Raw genomic sequence first — 8,864 nt, forward strand, 5'->3', positions numbered from 1 at the left:
CTTTTACCCTGAGTTGGGGGTCACTGGGGAGGGCAGGACGGGAGCGTTTTGGAGCAGGGACAAGGGCAGAAGTTGGGAGGTTGAGGTGGTAGCAACAGGAGCCATGGAAGTGGTCGGATCCTGGGTCTGCAGGCATGGGGTGTCGGAGAGACAGGGTTGAGGATGAGCAAGGGGGCATCATCACCCACAGAGTCGGGGGTGCCGTGAAAGCAGGTCTGGGGCAGGGGCCACCAGGGCTGGGTTTGGGCCTGTGGATTTCGAGATGCCGTCACTCAGCTGTGTGGACTCCTGGAAGTGAGCATGGACACAGGAGTCCCTTGCTCTGGGGAAAGGCTGGGGCTGGAGGTGTGGGTCAGGGAGAGAGAAGGTGGTGGAAGCCAGAGACTGCGTGGGTCACGTAAGGAGGGAGTGAGGGTGTGGCACAGGACCAGAGCCTCCCAGGAGGTCAGGGAGGCCAGGAGGCACCGGCAGAGGAGCCAGGAAGCAGGAGGAAAACCAGAGCGAAGCTGCTGAGGACTGGAGAGGAGACCCAGCCGCCCTGTGTTAGGTGCTGCCGCCGCCTACACCCACAGGCACTTGGCTATTTGGTCCAGCCACAGGCAGGCCATGGGTGATCTTGAGAAGAGACATGAGGATGAAAGCCCAGTTGAAGCAGAGAGGTAAGTGGGGGACTGGAGAGTGTGGCAGAGGGGTTAGGGGTCAGGGGGCATCTCTAGAGCAAAGCCCTAATGAAAGGAGGGAGTCAGGGACGTGGATGCCTTGGAGGAAAGTTCTACCAGCAGAGTGAACAGCTGGGGCAAAGTCCCCAACCATGAGTAGGGCAGCCTGTGTTTGGAGAACTAGCAGAAGGCTGTTTTGGAGGAGGTGGGCAGCCCAGGGCTTCGTGGGCTGGGAGCAGGCTGGAGTTGAGTCTGCCTGAGGCTAATGGGCAGCTACAGAAGGCTTCGAGTGCTTGATTTATTTATTTTTTTCAAACGCCCTTGGCTGGGCACGGTGGCTCACGCCTGTAATCCCAGCACTTTGGGAGGCCAAGGCAGGTGGATCACTTGAGGTCAGGAGTTTGAGATCAGCCTGGCCAACATGGTGAAACCCCGTCTCTACTAAAAATACAAAAATTAGCTGGGCATGGTGGCAGGTGCCTCTAGTCCCGGCTACTCGGGAGGCTGAGGCAGGAGAATCGCTTGAACCTGGGAGGTTGCAGTGAGCTGAGATCATGCCACTGTACTCCAGCCTAGGCAGCAGAGCGAGACTCCATCTCAAAAAAAAAAAAAAAAAAGCCCTCTGGCTCCTGAAAAAGGCCCTCTGGAGTCTTTAATTCCTGTCCCTGCTGACTCCCTTCCTGCCACCCCCTTATCCCAGGCCCTCCCCTGACTTCCCGGCAGCCGTGGCTGCCGTCCCCACTCCCTCTGATCTCAGCCAGGCTGCGGGGCCCCCCCGGCCACCCGGGCAGCGGAAGTTGGGGGCCAGTGGGCATCCCCTGGGGCCTCTCTGGCCGGTGTGAGGGTCCTTTGTCTCCATTTGATCAGGCCCTCGTGGAGCCGGAAGTAGCCTCTGATACCCACCAGACAAAGGGCTTCTTTGAGAGGCCAGGAAGTGGCGAGCTGGGATTTATCTGCCCAGGGATTCGTGGGACCATCCGAGGGCCACAGGGCAGGAGCCCTGGTCCTCATAAACCTGTTTCTATGATGTCACTGATCTTCCTCCCTCCCTCCACCTCATTGCTCGGCTCTCCCTGCGTCCCCTGCTCTGGCCCTCCAAGGAGCCTGTCACAACAGTGCAGCTCTCATGCGGAGCTGCCACAGCAGGTGCAGCAGCTCTGAGAAGGGAGACAGTTCTTATTCCTGTTTCACAGGCAAGTGAGCGCAGGCACAACAGGGTTAAGTAACCAAATTCCCATGTAAGGGGCGAGCTAGGGGGCACCCCCCGGCAGACCCACTCCAGAGCCCACTCTCTTAAGCTCCCTGCAGTGCGCCCACAGCATCTGACTTGGGTAGGGGGGTCATGCAAGCTTATGTCTTTTTTTTTTTTTTTTTTTTTTGAGACAGGATTTCACTCTCTTGCCCAGATTGGAGTGCAGTGGCGTGATCTTGGCTCACTGCAACCTCTGCCTCCCAGGCTCAAGTGATTCTCTTGCCTCAGTTCCACTACTGCACGGGCTAATTTTTGTATTTTTTGTAGAGATGGGGTTTCACCATGTTTGCCAGGCTGGTCTTGAACTCCTGACCTCGAATGGTCCACCAACCTTGGCCTCCCAAAGTGCTGGGATTACAGGCGCGAGCCACCGCACCTGGCCAGGCTCATGTCTTTTAACCGCCACATTTTACAGAAGGCCTTGAGACGGGAGGGAATTGTCATGTCACATAGCTAGTTAGGGAGCAGAGCCCAGGGCTGGGCCTTGGAGTGGAAGAGGCTTGGATTTGAATCCCAGCTCTGTGCTGTTGCTTGTTGTGTGACCTGGGCAAGTCCCTTACCTCTCCTAAGGGTTATTTTTCTTGTCTTGAGGCCAGCAACACCCTCCTGCGGGATCGCTGTGCTGACCCGATGCACTGAGACACGCCTCTGTCTGGTGCAGGACATATCCCCGAGGTGCCAGTTCCTTTTCTTCCCCTTCGCTGCACCCAGGGCCAAAGCTGACCACAGTTCAGGGGGTGACATGTTCCAAGGTGCTTACGCCTCAGCAGTGACCTCTGAGTACCTCCCAGAGCCATAGCCTTTCATCAGGGTGCCAGCCCTAATCACCCAGGGTGCTACTGCAAGGCTTCAGGTCAGAAGGAGTGAATCCCCAGTAGCAGAATGCCCGACCCTGTGGCGGGTGGTGGAGAAGAGGCTTGGAAGGCTGGAGTGTGCAGGATCCATTCCCACATCTCCAGGGTGGGCAGCCAGCCCTGCTGGAGGAGCAGCCCCCTTGCTGAGCGGGCAGGTAACTGAGTTGGCTGAGCCTGCACTTCGTTAAAGGGGAGGGGACTCAGGGTCTGGGGGCTCAGGGAGCTACTGATCCGTTAGGAGGCGCTGCTCAATTTTCCCCGATCAGACCTCTTTCCCAAACAGCCTTTCCTGAGGGGGAAGGATCCAGGACAGGGCCTCCCCCTGTCTTCTCCCTATGGCCCGTTTCTTCTTTCCTAACAACACCCAACCTTCGTGTGTGTGTGCCCCGTCCTGGGCTCAGGACACTTGGTGTCTTATTTGACCCTCCAACAGCTCTGTGCAGGGGGCACACTTGGGCCTATTCCAGAAGAGAAAATGGAGGCTCTTCCACCACAAAACACCTTGCTCAAGGCCATGCAGCTACCAATTCGTCAGCCAAGATTCTAAGACTACTTGGCCGGGCGCGGTGGCTCACACCTGCAATCCCAGCACTTTGGGAGGCCAAGGTGGGTGGATCACCTGAGGTCAGGAGTTCGTGATCAGCCTGGCCAACATGGTGAAACCCCACCTCTATTAAAAATACAAAAATTAGCCGGGCATGGTGGTGCACGCCTGTAATCCCAGCTGCTTGGGAGGCTGAGGCAGGAAAGTCACTTGAACCTGGGAGCGGAGGTTGCAGTGAGTCGAGATCGCACCACTGCACTCCAGACTGGGCAACAGAACGAGACTCTGTCAAAAAACAAAACAAAACAAAACAAAAAAAACTACATTCTTAACCCCTACTCAGGGCTGCTGGGTCAGATGGGAATGCAAACTTGAGTAGGCAGCAACCAGCAGGGACGTTGGTCCCCCGTGTTAAGAGAAGGAGGGGTCTATCTTTCTCACATGATGGGAACTCTAGTGCTGGTGCACAGGTCAGCAGCATTGTCAGAGTGCAGGCTCTCCCAACTCCGTTGTCCCTAACTTGTGGTGTTTGCCCTTGTAGTTCCAAAGTGCCTGCTGTGCCTCCAGCACTCACGTTTCATTCCAGGCAGAGAGGCACTGGGAAAGTCAAAGGTCTTGGGAGGCTTTTTTTTTTAAATTTGGGAAGTGGCCGGGCGTGGTGGCTCACACCTGTAATCCCAGCACTTTGGGAAGCTGAAGGGGGGATATCACTGAGGTCAGGAGTTCTAGATCAGCCTGGCCAACATGGTGAAACCCCGTCTCTGCTGAAAATACAAAAATTAGCCAGGCATGGTGGCAGATGCCTGTAGTCCCAGCTGAGGCAGGAAGAATAGCTTGAACCTGGGAGGCGGAGGTTGCAGTGAGCTGAGATGGCACTACTGCTCTCCAGCCTGGGTGACAGAGCGAGACTCCTTCTCGAAAAAATAAAATAAAATAAATAAAAATAAAATTTGGGAAGTGAAGCCCTTCCTCATTGACTCCCACCTAGATCTCTTGGGCTAGAACACGTGCCTGGCTACTCATGGCTGGAAGGTAGTCAGGAAAAGAGCCATGAGCCTTCCAGCCTCAAGAGCTGGGTAAGGCAATGGAGGGGCAGCTGGGGGAGGTGTTGGGGGTGGGGGATCCATGTCCCTGCCTGGCTACTGTGGTCCTGCTACTGGTTCCATGCCCCCTGCAGAGGCTCCACCCCCGCTGGAGAGTTGAGGGACTTCCTTAATGTGCCTCTGTCACCCAAGGTCTGGGAGGTGACAGGAAGCCAAGAGAGCTTGAGCAACAGGGCAATTTGTTCTGGTTGCCTCATTTTCCTGATCTTTAACACTGGGCCTTCACCCTACCTGCCTGACAGAGTGGCTGGGGGGATTAAGTGAGACAGCGTGCACAGGGGCTGCGGCGGCTGAGCCATGAACACTGCATGGCACATGGTGTTTCTGGAGTGCTGCTGCCAAGCAATTGCCTTCTTCGTCCTGGCTTCAGGTTTCCCAGCTGCAAAATTGGATGAACGAATCATATTCTATGCCATGGGGTCATTCTGAGGATTAAATGACATTACACACCAAAGTGCTTCAGGGGCCATCTCCGTCTGCTTCTGCTGATTTCCATGGGGTACAGTCATAGAAGGTCAAGGCCCCTGTGAAGGTTCTTGTACCCAACAGGGGAGGTGCTGTTTCCAGCTGCGATTTGAAGAGGGAGGCAGTGGAGGGGAGGGAGGCCCTGCCAAAGCCCAGGAGCCCCCGGACACCTCCTGCTCAAGTCCCCACTTCCTCCATGGGAGGCCCTGGGGACCCATCAGATAGTTCGCCTTGCAGGGGCCCATCGTGGGCTGACCCGGCACCCTCCCAACCGGAGTCCTGGACTGATCAATGGCTCCCTGCTGGACTTTGAGCCTTCAGCCACAGTGGCCCAGCCTGGTTGGCTAGTCACAGCTGCTGTACCCAAACCTGGCTCCAGGGGGAGCAGAGGGGCTCCCTGGGACCCGCACTGGGCCCTGACCTGCTCAGGAGGGATGCAGACAACCTCTGCCTCTTTGTCTCTCCATGCCTCAGTTTCCCTGTGGCTCAGCATCTTGGGAGAACAGGGGATGGCGGAGATGCTGGAGCCCCTTCCACAGTTCCATTTTGCCTTGCCCCCTGGTTTCCATCTGGGCCCAGCTGTCCGGGGCCTGGAGAGCAGGAGCAGGTGTGTGCAGGGGTATGTGAGTCTCGGGTTCCAGTCCCTGCTTTGCCCTGACCCGTTGTGTGACGCTAGACAGCTGGCTTCTGCTCTCTGGGCCTCATCTCTGTAAAAGGGTCCCCATCCTAAACCCCTTCCAACTAGGACATCTCCGTGGCTGTGAATCCATGGCTCAGGATGTCCTCTGCCCGAGGACAGCTTTCAACAGGACCTGGAAGCCCCCTGCCCAGGAATGTGTCCCAGGACGACAGTAGCCCTTCCTCCCTGTCCGTCTCCCCTCTCCAGAGCGGGAGACACGCTGAGTTGGCGGGTACAGTGCGCCCTCTGGTGGCTACTCAGGAACACTGCTCCATCCGGGCCCTGGTCGCTAAGTTCTCTGCTGGGCTGGTGGGGGTGGTCGGGGTTGGGGGTGGTCGGGGTTGGGGGCGGGGGGCGGCCCGCAAGGGCTGTAGGGGTAGCAATTTTCTTTCCTTTTTGGGGGATGGGTGGAGGTGGGGTTGCTATAGTTCTGGGAAGCTTTATGGCCCCCAAATGTATACCTGCCACCAACATCACCAACATCTGTATCTCAGAGAAACTAAGGCCCTGGCTGGGATTTTTTTCTCCTGTTTCGCAGACCCCCGTCTGATGAGCTGATGGGATGCCTTGTCTCTGTGAGGTGAGTGGCAGCATCCCCACATGGTGGATGAAGAGACTGAGTCTCAGGCGGCCTCGTGATTGGGCCACTCCCGACCTTTCCGGCCTCAGCGCCTGCCCCTTCCTGGGACATCCCAGGGCCTCCGGCCTCCCAGCCGAGACTCACACTGTTCCCTCTGCCCAGAATACCTTCTTCTTGGGAGGAGTGTCCATCCTTTAGGTCTTAGCTCAAATGCTCTTTTATTTGTCCTTATTTCAGAAATTGTGGTAACGTATTCGTCCATTTCTGTTGCTTGTAACAGAATACCTGAAACTGGGTAATTTACAAAGACAAGGAATTTATTTTATACGGTTCTGGAGCCTGTGAAGTCCAAGGTTGAGGGGCCGCATCTGGCGAGGACCTCCTTGCTGGTGGGGACTCTGCAGAGTCCAGAGGCCACACAGGACATCACATGGTGAGGGGGCTGAGGTGCTGGCCCGGGTCTCTCTTCCTCTTCTTATAAAGCCGCCAGTCCCATGATAATCAATTAACCATTAACCCATGAATCCATGAATCCATGAATAGATTAAACCATTCATGAGGGCAGAGCCTTCATGACCCAATCACCTCTTAAAGGGCCACCTCTCAGGCCAGGCGCGGTGCCTCACGCCTGTAATCCCAGCACTTCGGGAGGCCGAGGTGGGCGGATCACCTGAGGTCAGGAGTTTGAGACCAGCCTGGCCAACATGGTGAAACCCTGTCTCTGCTAAAAATACAAAAATTAGCCGGGCGTGGTGACGGGCACCTGTAATCCCATCTTCTTGGGAAGCTGAGGCAGGAGAATAGCTTGAATCTGGGAGGTGGAGGTTGCGGTGAGCCAAGATTGTGCCACTCCACTCCACTCCACTCCACTGTGGAGGTTGCAGTGAGCCAAGACCGTGCCACTCCACTTCACTCTACTCCACTCCACTGTGGAGGCTGCAGTGGGCCGAGATCATACCACTCCACTCCACTCCACTCCAGCCTGAGCGACAGAACAAGACTCCATCTCAAAAAAAAAAAAAAAAAAAAAAAAAAAAAAAAAAAAAAAAAGAAGACAACCTCTCACCTCTCAATATTGCCACATTGGAGATTAAACTTCAACATGAGTTTTGGAGGGGACAAATGTTGAAACTATAGCACAGATACATAACATAAAATCTATCATTTTAACAATTTTAAGTGTACAGTTCAGTGGCATTCACTACACTCACAGTGCTGTGCAGCCATCACCACCGTCCATCTCCAGAGCTTTGTCATCTTCCCAAACTCAAACTCTGTGCCCATCAAACAATAACCCCCATTTCTTCCCTCCTCTCTGGCTCTGGCAACCTCCATTCTACCTTCTGTCCCTATGAACTTGACTACTGTAGGTATCTCATATAGGCAGGATTATATAATAGGCTTCTCCTTTTGAGTCTGGCTTATTTCACTCAGCATAATGTCCTCAAGGTTCACCCACATTGCAGCATGCGTCAGAATTTCCTTCATTTTTCAGGCTGAATAATATACCATCGTGTGCCTTGGTCACATTTTGTTTATCCATTCATCCATGGATGGCCACTTGGGTTGCTTCCTCCTTTTGACTATGTGAATAATGCCGCTATGAACATTGGGGTTGAACAAATATCTGTTCAAGTTCCCGTTTCAGTTCTCTTGGGTGCATCCACAGAAGTAGAATTCCCGGGTCATGTGATAATTCCATGTTTAATTTTTGAAGGACTGCCATATTGTACTCCCACAGCAGCTCTACCATCTTACAGTCTTGCTAGCAATGTACAAGGGTTCCAATTTCTCCACGTTCTCACTAACACTTGCTATTTTCTGTCTTAAAAAAAAATAACAGATGGCCAGGTGCAGTGGCTCATGCCCATAATCTCAGCAATTTGGGAGGCTGAGGCGGGAGGATCACTTAAGCTCAGGAGTTTGAGAACGGCCTGGGTAACATAGTGAGACCCTGTATCTGCCAAAAAAAAAAAAAAAAAAAAAAGTTAGCTGGGTGTGGTGGTGCACGCCTGTAGTCCCAGCTACTGGGGACACTGAGGTGGGAGGATTGCTTGAGCCTGGGAGGTTGAGGCTGCAGTGCGCTGTGATCACACCACTGCACTGCAGCCTGAGCAACAGAATGACTGAGATCCTGCCTTAGAAAAAAAAAAAAAAAGCCGTCCTGATGGAGGTGGATTGGTGTCTGAGCATAGTGCCAGGCACTTTGTGGCATTATTTCATTTATCATATTATTATTATCCCCATTTGGCAGACGAGAAAACCGAGCTTCAGGGAGGTAGAGTCGCTGCCCTAAGTAACAGGGAGTCTGAGCTCTAAGCTCCTGCCCTGCCCGTGTGGTGCCTTCTCTGGGATTTATTAGGTGCCTGGGATGGAGTTCCCCAGATGGCCAGCAGGGGGCGCCCTTGACCCGGAGTCTAGCCTGGGCTTGAGGGTGGGGAGGGCAGAGCGGAGGGCTCAGACTCCCTCAGTCCAAACCACTTACTCTATGCCCATTTTACCCTCCTCACCGCCAACCCAGTTCCCAGCCTCTGACTGCAGAGAACCCTGCAGCAGGGACTCAGGCAACTTGATAGAAGTGGGAGAGGTCCCATTAACAAGCCTTGTGACCTTGGGTGTGTAGTTGAACCACTCGGAGCCTGTTTCCCATCTCTGAAATGGGGGCTACCACTGCTGCCTTGAGGATCTATCGAGAGCCCTGCAAGTCAGGCATTTTGGCTTCCTGGAG

At 54.4% G+C, this 8,864-nt stretch overlaps 1 long non-coding RNA gene across 1 annotated transcript; it reads left to right on the top strand.

Moving 5' to 3' along the window:
* The first annotated feature begins 404 nt into the window (after window positions 1-404).
* LOC129534126 (uncharacterized) lies at window positions 405-4,866 on the top strand. The gene is made up of 2 exons (XR_008680574.2): window positions 405-659; window positions 4,783-4,866. It is a non-coding gene; the product is annotated as an uncharacterized lncRNA (long non-coding RNA).
* The last annotated feature ends 3,998 nt before the right edge of the window (window positions 4,867-8,864 follow it).

Source organism: Gorilla gorilla, chromosome 1, assembly GCF_029281585.2.
Source record: "Gorilla gorilla gorilla isolate KB3781 chromosome 1, NHGRI_mGorGor1-v2.1_pri, whole genome shotgun sequence".
NCBI lineage: Eukaryota > Metazoa > Chordata > Mammalia > Primates > Hominidae > Gorilla > Gorilla gorilla.